This window comes from Pelophylax lessonae (genome assembly GCF_965119305.1).
Source record: "Pelophylax lessonae genome assembly, chromosome: 8".
NCBI lineage: Eukaryota > Metazoa > Chordata > Amphibia > Anura > Ranidae > Pelophylax > Pelophylax lessonae.
This window is the reverse complement of record NC_138775.1, coordinates 235514036-235529498: the sequence shown is the minus strand read 5'-3', so window position 1 is coordinate 235529498 and position 15463 is coordinate 235514036.

Genomic DNA, 15463 nt, shown 5'->3' with positions numbered 1-15463 from the left:
TATAATATTTCTGAGCATAACACTGTCTATGGTGGTTGTGAAATCGTAAAGTATCATTGACAAGTCATGCATGCTTAACATGTTGTTTTTCTTTCATTCTATTTTAGGTGGCGAGATATATGTGGTATGCTAAATAGGTTGTTGTGGTTTGAACAATTTAACAAGTGTTCATTGTTTTCCTGCATTAGTTTCTACATTTCCGCATTGTACAATAACTGTACTGATGCTTTATTGTGGCAGGGACTATTGTGTTCTCCCAGGAGGTGGGGGGGAGGGGGCGGCACAGGCAGCCGGGAGAACAGTGATTATTGCTAGCGGCTGCAGCCGCGGGCAAATAATCACATACAGTAAAACCTTGGTTTGAGAGTAACTTGGTTTAAGAGCGCTTTGCAAGACAAGCAAAATTTTCAAATAAATTTTGACTTGATATACAAGCGATGTCTTGATATATAAGTAGCCTCAAGTCACAGCTGAGTATAAAAGAGAAGAGAGGCGCCTCTAAGTGTAGCAATATGGTTAAATTTAATGAAGGTACAAAATTTAGCAACTCACATGGTTGATGATTGGAACAGGCACATCTAAGGATGCAGGCATCAGGGGTAAAGCTGTCCACATAGGACCATCCTCCGCACCGTCATCTACATCATCCCTTCCATGCTGCCCCTCGCTTTTAGATCGCTTTACTGCAGAGTGGTCTTCCCAGTCAGGATTACAGACTAGCAGCCGGCGGTGCAGAAGATGGTCTATGTGGACAGCTTTACCCCGGATGCCTGCATACTTAGATGTGCCTGTTTTATTCATCAACCATGTGAGTTGCTAAATGTTGAACCTTCATTAAATGGAACCATATTGCTACACTTAGAGGCGCCTCTCTTCTCTTTGATACCCTGTAGCTCCTGCTGAATTTTGCTTCCAATCCCCTTGTGTAAGCGGCTATTTGTGGATGGACATTTTATGGTTACACAACCTATCGAAATGCTATAATCTTTTTATATGGGCTATAAATTGAAGGATTTATGAATAAATGGTTGTGGAACGAATTATCTGAGTTTCCATTATTTCTTATGGGGAAATTCGCTTTGATATAAGAGTGCTTTGGATTACAAGCATGCTTCCGGAACGAATTATGCTCGCAATCGCAAAGTTTTACTGTATTAGAAAACTGGCATGCTAGTTGTTCCCAAGTTGATCAATTGATCGACTTGGGTACAATCAGCCTGACCTTTGATTGTTGGAATCTTGCCCGGTTCCTGCTGATTCAGCCAAGATTCGAACCATCTATGGCTGGCTTAAGAAAATGTAGACCATAGCACATTTACTAGTTGTGTAAGGAGAGGATACCCAAAAAAAATGGCTCTCTGACCAAGTCTACACATCAGACGTCAATAAGTCATTCATGTTTCCAATTGTGCTGGTATTGTACTGTTGCTTTAATCTCAAATGGTATGGTGGCATTATTTAGGAATTCTCCAGGCATATATAAAAAAACACACATTAAAGCAGCTCTGTATGCATTATTAAATTGATAAATGTTTTTTTTTTTTAACTCAACAAGTGTAAGTACCTGAATTGGACTTGTTTACAGCCTCTTGCAATACAGGGTAGAATACTACTCAGAGAGACAATAACAAAAGAAGGGCGCACCGACCTTGTGCATTACCATTAAAAAGTTTATTAACCACTTAAGCCCCGGAAGATTTTACCCCCATTCCGACCAGGGGGTATTTTGCGATTCGGCACTGCGTGACTTTAACGGACAATTGCGCGGTCATGCGACGCTGTACCTAAACGAATTTGGCGTCCTTTTTTTCCCACAAACAGAGCTTTCTTTTGGTGGTATTTGATCACCCGTGCGATTTTTTGATCACGCGCTATAAACAAAAAAAGAGCGTCAATTTTGCAAAAATAGCAATATTTTTCACATTTTTTTATATGAAATTCCCCAAAAAAAAAATTTAAAAATCAAATTTTTTTTACTTTTTCGGCCAATTTGTTTTATGCTACCTATGTTTGGTAAAAAAAATCGCAAAAAGCGTATTTTGATTGGTTTGCGCAAAAGTTATCGCGTTTACTAACAAAGGGAAAGATTTCTGTCATTTTTGTTGTTTTTTTTTTTAACGTGTAATGGCGGCGATCTGCGATTTTTTTTGCGGTACTGCGACATTGGGGCGGACAGATCGGACCCTTGACTGACATTTTTGACACTTTTGGGGTTACCAGTGACATTTCTACAGTAATCAGTGCTATATATATGCACTGTTACTGTAAAAATACACTGGTAGTGAAGGGGTTAACTTTATTTGGGAGGGAGGGGCTGTGTGTATCCCTAGGGGCGTGCTTTCTACTGTGATTGGCTGGGGCTTGAGCTGTATGGACACTGATCAACGGATCTACATACTAGATCCGAGTGATCAGTATCCTAACAGCAAGGAGAATGACAGGCAGCTTGTTTACACAAGCTGCCTGACATTCTCCCTCTCCCCCGCCGATCGCCGAGTGACCGGCGGACATCGGGTCCGCCGGTCACACGCGCGGGGGGGTCCGTGACCACGCGGGAGCGGGAGCGCGCCTCCGGGGGCGCGCGCTCGCTCCCTAGACCCTCACAAGCTAGTGACGTAGCCCTACGTCACTTTGCCTGTGAGGGGCTGACTGCCGACGTAGATCGGCGTTAGGCAGTCGGCAAGTGGTTAAAATCAAATGGGTAGCATACAATATACTCACAAACATAAGATATGTATAAGCATGTAGGAAATGGGAACCATTCGCCTCCAGAACACTCCTCTATTGCTGGATAGCGTGATGGCGTCCACAAAAACCTGGTATACTTACGCGTTTCGAGGGAGAACCCTGGGAACCAATTAGGCAAATTTACTGGGAATTAACATGATGACAGAAACAGAAAGCAGTTAGCAGAGAGGTGACCTCATCAGAATGTTTCTTAACTTTTAGGCTGGGTTCACACTAAATTCGGAGCAGCTCGCAGCAGGGGGTCCCCGGTGTCCCCGTGCAACAGTTTCAGGTCCGAATTAGCTCCAAATTTTTGACTGATTTCAGACCTGAAACGGACTAGAAGATGCACAGGCCTTTCCTGCAAGCCACTTCGCAGCCGACTTGTGTGAAGCGGCTCCATTGAGAGCCAGGCACAGTCTCCTGTCATGCAAATTGGATGCGGGAAAATCCGGATTCGATTCACAACAGTGTGAACCCAGCCTGAATTCGGACCTGAAACAGAGCAGAAGATACACAGGACTTTTCTGCAAGCTGCTCCCCAGACGAGACAGAGCTGTGGGAACAAGCTCCATTGAGAGCCAAGCACAGTCTTCTTTCATGTGAATTGGAAGCTGGGAAACCCGCTTCCAATTCGCAATAGTGTCAACCCAGCCTTACTGTCCAATCACTGGTTGAGCGCAGGGAGAAAGTCTGCATTCTTAACTGCATCATGGAAAATTTTGGTTACCATGGTGGCAATGCTTTGAGGCAGGGCCGTGTAAATCTTGGTACTGGATGGACAAAAATACACATTTGGCAGAAAAAATAGCTACATTATCTAGAATTCCTGTCTGTATTTTGCCGTTTGCCTGGAGTTCACCTTTAAAGGAGGTGTACAGCCAAAGCTCGGTTGGCTGTACATCTCCTTTGGATAACAGGAGTACAGTTCATTCTGCACTCCTGTGACCTGTTTTCAGCAGACAGCGGACTGAAGTCTGCTCTCTGCTAATGTCACAGATGTCGGTCCAGGCCCTGCGTCATCACGACCAGGGAGACGGGATCTGCCAGGTACCTGGACCGGCTCCAATGAGCGAGGAGGAAGCAGAGCAGAGAGCTGCTGACTGACAGTCAGCAGCTCTCTGCTCGGGGGAGCTGTGCGAACTGAGTGATTGTCAGTGTTTGATCGCTTGGTTCTCAGTGTAGAGGCGCCGGGGGGAACAGATGCAGCATCGGACCGATGCTGCATTAACCTAGGTAAGTATACAAGGGGGTAAAAAATCAAACCCATAGTTCTCTTTTAAAGCATACATACTACATAGCACACATGCATGCAAAGGTATGTTCTACTGGAAAGGAGAAATAGGGTCACTCACTCCAAAGCCATCAAATTTTCATTATGCAATGTTTCCACTGGACCGTCTCAAGAAATATCATTATGGTACATACTTTATGTCTGCACAAGCACCAGTTTAAACCTACTGTCACCCCACCAAAATAAAGATCTCTTTTGTATCCTTATCACGTCTGGTAAACCACAATATCAGACAATTTCATCCTTATCTGAACAATGCAGACCAATGTCTGTGACCATAATATCAAATTTAAATGTTTTTTTTTTTACTTTGGAAAGGCGTAGATCCTTTGCCAGTTTTTACTACTCCCTGTAAAAGAGTAAAGGAAATTTTCAAAAATGGATAGAGATAGCAATAAAATGCTAAAAAAAATTTCAGGAAAAAAAGTTAATTTTATTGCTGTCTGTGTCCCTATTGCACATTTTCACTAGTTTTCTTTCCTGGTACAAAGTTTTCACTAAAACAGGAAGTGAGAGGAAATCTCCCCAATAGGAAAGAAAGAAGTAAAAGAAGCCGAAAGATCTACCCCCCTACTCTAACAAAAAAAAAAAAATGTCTGGAAATAAACTTTAGGGGCTGTTCAGTCGGTGGAGCTTTGGATGGGCTGCCCTAAGGCAATAAGCGTGTGTTAATGCAACGCACTTAAATAGATACATTTGAATGGGCCCTTAGAGTTTTTATATGAGAAACTACAGAAATGGCATAGTGGCATTAGGACAAAGAGTGAATCTGGGGCTTACAAACGTGTGTTAGGAGTAGTCCAACACATGCATGGGTCATGGCAAAGAACTGACTATTTTCCTCAATAACTGCGTCAGTATACTCTGTGACCCTGGGGAAGATTGTGAAGAAAGAAGTGCTGCGCTACAAATAAAGCAGGTATAACCACTTCCACCTGAGGCCATATATATATATATACGGCCTATAGACAGGAAACAGTTAACATAATATGTTGCGGTGTGCTAACACACAGGTCTATAGCCACCTACTGTGCCAATGTGTTGGGAAACCATTCTAAAGGAAGGTCACCACAGGGCATAAACTGTCCTGTGATATATAACACATAGAGCATCCAAGGAAATCTCTCCAATATTATATAATATTATATAATATAATAATGTAATGAGTAAGTATAAGGAAAATGAACACAGGGCTCACACTAATGCAGGGTGCGGGGCCATGGAGTGTTGTGAATGAGCAGAGAAAACTGGACATTCACTTTTCTCTGGGTTTTGTAATCCCAGATCAGGGTTTGGAGTTTGGAGGTCTGGAAGAGATTTGGGTGGGAAGAAGTCTCCAATCCAATGTCCAGGTCTTATTGGAGACCTGCAGGATGTGCGAGGGTGCAGGTGTGCACTATCGTTATAAGAAAAGCCTGGCCACAGCTCAGGGAGGGAGGTGTGCCTCGCAAAGAGACAGTTGTGTGCTACCTTTTGAGAGAGAAGAGGTGATCTACTCAGAAGACAGTACTCCATGTTGAAGAGATTCCTTGCCCACAGGACTGGAAGAGTTGGAACAGCGAATCTGGGAGACTAAGAAATCTGAGGTAATTAGGCGAGTCCAAGGGACTGAGGGAGTCTGGGTGTAGGCAAGTGTAGTTTGGCCTCCCTTTACAGATGGTGCTGACAGCACCACCATGCAGGGACAGAGGAGGGCAGGAGGAGCTCACGTTCCTTCTAGGCCTCTCTACGGGTCATCAGTTGAGCACATGTCCAAATGGACACTGCTGCTTCGGATAACCCCACGGCCATCTATAGTGAGGGCAGTGCTTACAATGCTACAACTCCTTGTTGCATCCTTGTTGCAAGCAGCCTCCACTGGCAGGTGCTGTGTCGAATTTTGCTCTTTAAAAGGGCTACATAGCTCAGTGTGAGAGCTATTACCAGTTCACCGCTTCCACCTAGACTCTGTGTACTTTTCATGTAATACAGTTCGTTGTTAACTCAGATCTCCATGTGTCTTTCCTCCCTTCTGGGTATCCAATGCTGGGCCATACTGACATATGAACTTTATTTTTGTTGGTTTAATAAAAGAGGGGCCGCCAAGCCCTAAACCAGACTTCCTGACTTGCAGGGACTCACTGAAACACATTTACCACTGAGCTTAATCACCCCATATCACAATAAGTGAAGTGAAGTGACATAAAAATCAAACTGCTGATTTTCTATGTTCATCTAACCAAAATAATTTATCTTGTATAGAGTATGAAACAATTAAACCCTCTGATGTTCTATTTATTTTATTTTTTTGGTGCTCTATATTACTTTAGGGAAAACTTATCTTCTTTTTTTTCCTTGGTGACCATTGGCAGAAAAGTGGCATGAAAACAGATGTCACTGGAAAAGCTATAGAGAACTCTTTTAATGGGGACAACTGTTTTAATGACTGTCTAAAGCTGGCCATACACGGTTAGAAAATCGTTAGAAAAAACTGTTGGATTTCTAAAGATCTGTCAAAAATGCATGTGATAAAGCCATCATTGTATCAATAGATGTCGCCTATTATCGACATGTCATTGATTGATAACAACATAAACTGTAGATTTTTCATTGATCAATTACACGATCTGGGCTTACATTTTAACATGGCCATGCACTGTAGATTTGTTCAAACTATTTTTGAATGATTTCACTACTACATTGATAATCAAAATTAGTCCATTAAAGTTATCAAAAGTCGAACCATCGAGCGCATCAAAAACATTTTCGAATGGTTTTGTAACCATGTATGGGCAGCATAAGAGGGTTTTCTTCTAAATTCCTACTGTAACTTTTGGACAGGATATGAAGTGAGATCTCCACAATGAGGACAGCCAAAGAAATACAAACTGGATGGTTTTAACCATTCCCTACTCAAAATTGGAAAAAAAAAAGTTTTGGCTTTGATTTATTTTTAATATCAGACCATGCTAAAAGCCTCCATTTAGTTATGCAGGGTTTTCTAAGAGTTATTTCCTGTGTATTGTAAATAAAGTTTCCTTTAAAGTGCAGCAAGTGTTCTTTTATGGATTTCTTACGTACAGTATACCTTGGGTAGTGTTTTTCATGCAGTAAAGATGGACACATTAATCTTAGTTCATAGCCGGTGTGAAACATAATAAATTATGTAGGAGGAAGTTCGCAGGAATCCTGTTACAAACACTGTACTTCCTCTCAGTGTCAATTTAACCCTCTATGTTTTCAGTAAAAGGGCTATAGCTATACTAAATGTCAAAATTTAATTGTTTTATTTCACACTTAGTATGAGGTTTTAAACAGAGGTTTTACAGATGCTGTATAAAATCTGCATAAAAACTAATTTTCAAATCTCATAAACCCTTTTTCACAGATTGGTGAACCTCTGCCCACCTTTACTTCTGAGAAATCCTGACTCTCTAAGATGACCTTTTTATACCCAATCATGTTACTGACCTGTTGCCATATAACCTACCGTATTTTTCGCCGTATAAGACGCACTTTTTCTTCCCCAAAAACTGGGGGGGAAAAGTTGGTGCGTCTTATATGACAAATACACATTTTGCCTGCATTAAAACTGCCCCTAACTTTGTGTGGTGCTTGCTGGCATGTACTGCGGGCTGTGGAGACTTCTCTGACCCTCTCTGCACGGCCAGGCTGTGTGTGTTCGGGCTTCCCTCTCCCTCCTATAGCGCGCCTTGTCCCCCCCTCCCGACAGTCTAACCACGTGCTGCCTGGGCACCATGTCAACGCTCTGCTGAGCTTACCGGTACCTTTCCCTCCATCAGAGCGGGCTGTGCCTCCTCATGTCTCCCTGGGCAGTCTCACTCCTTGCTGGGCAGTGTGGGCACAATCGCGCCGCTTCTGTGCATATCTCCCGGGCACTGTATCAATCTATGCTGCCCTGAAATGTCCGCACGTCTGCCCCTCCTGCTCCATACGTTCCGCCTCCTCCGGCCCATGTTTACTGTGTGCTGTCCGTGCTCTGCTCCGCCCCGCTCCTACTTGATTTGATGGCCGTGTTACTTTCACTGTTTACTGACTTTAATGACTGTTAATGAGAGTAAAGATAGTTCTTAATATGTTACATGGTTGACATAAAATTGCTCTTAAACTGCTGTTAACTTTATACAGTTGATATAAAATATTTTACTACAGGATTTGGTTCAGAATCTTTTTTTTTCTAGATTTTCCTCCTTTAAAATTGGGTGCGTCTTATATTCCGGAGCGTCTTATACGGCGAAAAATACTGTAATTATTTTCTAAATATTCTTCCAGCTCTCCCTTGTTAGGACAATGTGTTTTACCAGCTTTTTGTTGCCCTGTCTAAACTTTTTTGAGACCTGTTGCTGTCATCAAGTTTAAAATGACCTTATTTTTTTCTTAAAATGGCACATTTTCTTAGTTAAAACATTTAAAATGTGTTTTCTATTTTCTGCTCTGAATAGAATATGGGTTTATGAGATTTGCAAACCATGCGCTTGTATGTAGATTTTACACAGCGTCCCAACTTTTTTGGAATTGGTGTTTTATATAAAATTTTTATTTAAAAAAATAACCATTTCATAAAAGGTTTATCTATAAATCTTGTGTCACAAAGCCATATGCTTTTAATATAAAGATAGCACAGAGTAGCTGCTACCTTTCTGGCAGTCTCTCGTCGAATCTCTATATTGTTCCATTCCAGAAGTAATTGGCCAAAAGTATTTGATTTGTTGTTGAATTTGGTAAAAATAGCTGATGCCCATGGGCATGTTGGCATCACTACAAGACCATGGCGGAGTACATGGTCATTACTTTCAATGCTCTTTCCCAACATTCTCACCACACATAGGCATAAAAACATGATCGCTCATCTGACCATACTCTGAGCCATGTCACCATCACTTCATCTTGTGGTACGTAGGTTGAACCACTCTGGAGGGCTGCAGCCTGGTCTCAGTCTCCACTCTCCTCCCTTCTTCGCACCCTAAAGTAATTGTAAAGTCTTGTTTCTTTTTAAAAAAAAAATAACAAACATGTTATACAGATGTTTTTTCACAGAGCAGCCCGAATCCTCCTCTTCCCGGGACCCTCTGTACTCCTGGTCCCTCCCTCCTGTTGAGTGCCCCCCCCCCACAACAAGCAGCTTGCCATGGGTGTACCTGAGCCGAGTCAGAGCTCCCTGTGTCCATTCAGACACAGAGCCAGTCTGCCCCCTCTAAGCCGACTCAGCCCCACCCCTCTCTCTCCTGATTGGCTGACTGACTGCCAAATCACGCCGCACAGCTGTCTTAGCCAGTGAGAAGGGAAGTCCTGGGCAGCTGAGACATTCCTGCAACGTCTCTGGATCGAGATGGACTCAGTTAAGTATTAGGGGGCTGAGGGGGTGTCAAGGTCTTACCTTGCCCTCCTGTTGGCAGCCATCTTGGACATGTGCAGACTGCTGCCTCTTATAAACTCTGATTGCATCATCACTTGCCTGCTGCCTGGGTTTCGCACAGTGATGATGCTGCACACCTGACTATATCTATCACCTGATGGCTTGCAGTCCTTGCCCTTGTGTGTGTGCTCCAAGGTGCATCTCTGCTAGCAGTCTTCTTTTCTCTGTGTTCCTCTGTGTATGACCTGGCTTGGCTGACGACTTTCCTGGCTCTCGACCCGGCATCGGCAAATGACCCGGCATTGGCAGACTACCCGCTTCTGGACTCGAAACCGGCATGGATGACTACCCACTTCTGGACTTAACCCCGGCTTGTTCCTGCTCTCAGTTCCTCACTCTTGCTGTGCATTTATTGTTGTTTGCTCCAATAAACTGCTTTATTTTACATGTATCCCTGTGCGGTCTGGTTGCCTGGCACCCTGAGCAGGGGGGCTGCTGCACAAAAAAGGCTTTTTTATCTTAATGCATAGAATGCATTAAGATAAAAAAATCTTCCTGCACCCCAAGCACCACCAAACCAACCAACCCCCCCCCCCCCCATTCTTCCCTCCCTTTTCTTTTTTTTTGCCCTTGCTCTTTTTTCCCTTTCCCCCTATTTTTCTTTTACTCTGCTCCCTTTCGGTGACAGAACCTATGCTCTATGATATGGACCCCCCCCCCCCCCCACACACACACACACACTGTTCAATTGTTGGGCCTAAGAGAGGTCGGTCTTATTGTCTGCTTCCATTACTTGTTGCATAAATATGTGAGGTCTCTTGTGATACAATGACTGGTTTGGTAGAATCAACTGCTTTGAACCTTTATTCATCTTATCATTATTTCTTTCTGTAAACTATATCTCAGCCTTATATTTTTATGCAAGTATGCCATTTTGTGTAGTTGCAGTCAGATGGTATTAGTACCACTTTTATGATGGTTCACTGTCATGCTATTAGGCCCCTTTCACACAGGGGGTCCATCAGGCGGATTCTGTTTTTCTCAGCGGGGAATCGATCCGCTGATCCCTCGCTGAGCAGGCGGATGGCAGCTCTGTCTCCGCGCTGTGCGCGGGGACACAGCTGTCAGGTCCCGCTGTTCTCTATGGGGGAATCGGATGGGAACGGACCATCTGTCCGTTCTCATCCGATCCCATCCACTAGACGGATGGAAAATAGGGTTTCCATCCAGATTTGACGGATCGGATCTGATCGGATGTCAGTGGACATGTCTCCGCTGACATCCGATGCCCCATAGAGATGCATGGGGTGTCCGTTGATATACGCCAAAAAAACTGACAGGCGGATCTGAACGGTCCGCCTATGTGAAAGGGACCTTACTCTTGTATCCTCAATACGTGCTTCTTGTTTGTTATGCTAAAAAAACTAATAAAATCTTAATAAAATAAAAATAGCTGATGCCAAGGTAAGTCTGCTTTCAAAGCCTAGTCTGAAGAATTAACAGCATAACGAGAGCACTGCAAATCCATATTAAATTACACAGTATGTGAACCCTTACTGTAAAAATAACCATTCAATTTTTAAATAGAAATAATAGAAAAAATATTTGCGTAAACATTAAAAAAACATATAAATACAACTTTTTTTTTTTTTTTTTTAGTTATAACAAAATTGTACGCAGTAGTCTATAATGAAGTGCTTCTAATATACCTATCTAAATTGCTAATTTTTGACCCTCCAATTGATTTTGTATCCTCCACTTGATTGGAAAAAATCTGTTAAAACCTGGTAGTTAAGGCATCCCCCCCCCTTTCCCTCTCCACCTATCACTTTTTATTTCACTGCTGTCCATCCTGGTGTTCACTGTGACTCCTTTCTAGACCCTGGTCTACTAGTTTACATTTAAATCATTTTTTTAAAGAACTGTATATTGTAATTTTCAATTCTTTCTTCGGCTAAATGTTGCGACTGCTGACACTGTTAGGTATAAAAAATAGGAAAAAAAATCTCTGTTCTCAGCTGCATAGGGGGCTTGGAGAGGTGGGGATGGAGACAGCAGGGGGGGCATGCCAGAAAGACGCAAATAAAGAGCAATACACTGATTTTTCCAGTGAATGGCTGTGCAGGGGCGTGTGAGCATAGGCCTTGGTCATTGAAAGACAAGCAGATTGTGCTCCTAGCACAGCCAGAAATCTGACCCCACTGGGATTGATGTGTCCCCATGCCTAGCATGGTCAGTTTGAAAAAAGAAAGCAGGGGGACTGGCAGTATCACTAGGAATTTCACACAAAGGAAGAAATAGAAAGAGAACAGGATACCTTTTATCCTAACTACATGCTACAACAAACACATATCAGGAATGTGAAATATTGGGGTAACAAACACTTTAAGTTAGTCAAAATGTTTATTTCTCACAACAAGAGGGAAGAAGATATAGCAAATGCGTTTGTGGAGCATACCAGCTAACTTTATCATATGACCACTGAAAAATAAACATTTAAATGGATCTACTTTTGATTGGCGGCAGAGATGTATAGTAACGAAGTAGAACTACTTAAGTACTGTACTTAAGTACCGAAATGCGGTATCTGTACTTTCCTAGAGTAGAATTTTTTTCTCCTACTTCTACTTTTACTTCACTACATTTTTTCGATAATTTCGATACTTCTACTCAAGTATTTTTTTTTTGTGCTGCATAGTTACTCGTTATTTTTAAAAAAAATTACCACTGCCAGAACAGTAAATGGCAGGTTGCATAAAGCTCAAAAAATGTGTATAATGTCATTTGTAAATCAGCGCATACGAAAATAAAGGCTGTGTATAATAAAAGCTGCTATACCAAATCTTTACAATAAAAAGAAAATATGAAACAAACAAATAAATTGTGCTAATTATCACAATAAAATAAGTTATGAAATAAGTTAGGTCAGGTTGAAGTGTGTAAACCTATCTATAACGAAAAGTCCATAAATGAATTCCAGTGTGCAAATCTAAAGTGTCACTTCACTTGTCAGATGCTTCCACCTCCTTCAGTGCTCGAGTGACCGACCAACACACTTAATAGTGGTGGCACTGGTGGATAGCGTCTGGGTGGCACTGTGGCACTGGCACTGACTGCACTGGTTCAAAAAGCCATATATATTTAATTATTTCAATTCTCAATCTCATTGGTCCTCTCCTCATAAGATATTAATAACTTAAGATTAGGTGATGAACTTCTTGGCGGCCCTGGCAGGATGACGGGGACACCCGCCACTTCTGGAGCCGAGCCGCTGTGATTCCCCAACATGTGACAAAGTGACAGCCAGGAGATCGAGTGGCTAGTAGTGCTCAACAATACCGCTTTTATATATAAAAATGAAATAAAATATACTGACTCACAATTTAGTAGTAGATAGCGTGTAGCAGTAGGCAGCACAACTCAATTCAATCAATCCCACAGCCTCGCTCGCGCCGCGGCCCGCGGAATCACTGTCATGATCATCAAGTTAAGACCGCACTGGAGGAGCCGTGCTGCCGTCTTCCCGCTCGAGGTCTCCGCCTCTAAACGTGTTGTGTGTCACTCAGACTCCACCTCTTAGGGCCCTTACTGAGAGGAGTTGTGACACGGGCGGCGGGACTCGGAGCATTTTCTTCGTTATCTCATCTTCTTCTCTATGAGGTGAGTGAGGTGGACCGTGGAGAGGGCCTAATCCTTGCCATGGCAAATGTGCCATTTGAGAATCAAATAATCAATATAAAATATTAATATATTATATACACACGGGTCATGGGTGGCTTTTTTGAACCAAGAAGAGTAAGACTGATGGCTATGATGATTATCCGACCATCCATGGTCCATGGACCATAAGTGTTGTGTTGTGGTGGTGCCTGTGCTTCCTGCGGCCTGCCTCTGCCTGTGCTTCCTGCGGCCTGCCTCTGCCTGTGCGGCTGTGCCTGCCTCTGCCTGTGCGGCTGTGCCTGCCTCTGCCTGTGCGGCTGTGCCTGCCTCTGCCTGTGCTTCCTGCGGCCTGCCTCTGCCTGTGCTTCCTGCGGCCTGCCTCTGCCTGTGCTTCCTGCGGCCTGCCTCTGCCTGTGCTTCCTGCAGCCTGCCTCTGCCTGTGCTTCCTGCGGCCTGCCTCTGCCTGTGCTTCCTGCGGCCTGCCTCTGCCTGTGCTACCTGCGGCCTGCCTCTGCCTGTGCTTCCTGCGGCCTGCCTCTGCCTGTGCTTCCTGCGGCCTGCCTCTGCCTGTGCGGCTGTGCCTGCCTCTGCCTGTGCTTCCTGCGGCCTGCCTCTGCCTGTGCTTCCTGCGGCCTGCCTCTGCCTGTGCTTCCTGCGGCCTGCCTCTGCCTGAGCTTCCTGCGGCCTGCCTCTGCCTGTGCTTCCTGCGGCCTGCCTCTGCCTGTGCGGCTGTGCCTGCACTGTAGTGGCCACTGGCAGTGGCACTTGACTTGAGCAAAGCAAATGAGCACTACTAGTGTGAAGGACAGGTGGTGGAAGCATGTTCTGACAAGTTCTTATAAGGAAAATAATATAGACAGCTTTTTGAACCAGTGCAGTGCCAGTGCTACTAAGGTGAAAGGCAGAGAGAGGCAGAGAGAGAGGCTATCCAGTCCACCACTTTACTTGAGCAGATCACAGAAGAAAGGTGGAAGCATCTGACGGCAAGTGACAAGCACTTCTTAGATTGCACACTGGAATTCAGTTATGGACTTTTCCTTATAAAGTTTAGTTTACACACTTAAACTTGCACCTAACTTATTCACAATCACAACTTATTTTATTGTGGTATTGTCATATATATTTTATATGAATTACATTTACATTGTGGGAATAATTTGCACTGCATTTAGCACAGACATGTCACTTTATTTTTGATACTGTGGGCGATGATTTTGAACACAAGATGAATATATATAATTGCAGGCACTTTATTAGCATTTTTAGCACAGCCACTTTGTTAGTAGTTTTTGATGCATTTTTCACTTTAAGCGTTGTAGGTTTGATGAAGCTGGCCTGGCACATCATCATCAATTGAGCAAATCAAATCAAACCGCGATTAAGAAGACTGCGCATGCTCCTGTTCTGCCTTTTGATCAGCTGAAAAGATGGACGAACCAAAAACACCACCTTCCACCCCTGGCCCTTCAACTTCAAGTGATCTGCCTGGCTGTGAGAGTGAGGAAGCTCAGGAAGGAGACCACCCCTGGCTTTAAAAGGGGAAGGGAGGGAAATACTTTATCTGTTTTTTGTTTACAAAAAGTTACAGCCTAAGGAATTGTGATTGTCCTTTAGGTTAATCATTTGAATAAATCATTTGAAATAATAAAAAACAATATGATGTTCAAACTTTTGACTTCTTTCTTTAATAACTACATAACACAGTACTTCTACTTCTACTTTCAGTACTTGAGTAGAATTTTTTTTTCAAAACTACTGGTACTTTTTACTTTTAGTACTTAAGTAGCAAATTTTTTGAAAAAACTACTTGCAATACTTAAGTAAAAAAAATGTTGAACACTTTAGTACTTCTACTTAAGTAACTTTTTCTGCGAGCACTTCCACTTCTACTCAAGTCACTTTTTGATCGAGCACTTGTACTTTTACTCAAGTAGAAATTTTGAATACTTTATACAAGTCTGATTGGCGGCAATCTCATCCTTCTGTATGTTCTTCAGACCGTTCCAGGGACCTCAGTAATACCCCAATTAACAGAGAGCATCCTCAAAAACTGGAACCAGTCACAATTGTGCTTCAATTATCTCATTCTGCATTTGTCCAGACTGATATTCTAAGCTCTGATAAGGAGCCTCCTTGTGACCCCCCAAAGGCCTTGGAAATTATTACAGAACACAAATAATTTTACTCTGCACAATTTTTGTCCGGATTGGTGGTCTCTTTCCTATCCTTTTTCACTTCTATTGCAACAGTTAGTAAAGCCTACATCACGTATGTCAAACACGAGGCCCGTGGGCCGAATGCGGCCCTCCAGGCCTTGTCATGTGGCCCTCACACCTAATTTTGCAGCCAGGACATGGCAGGAACTCCATACTACCACCTCTGGCTCTCACCCTCTGCTCCCACTTCCAGCTGTCACTTGTAAATAC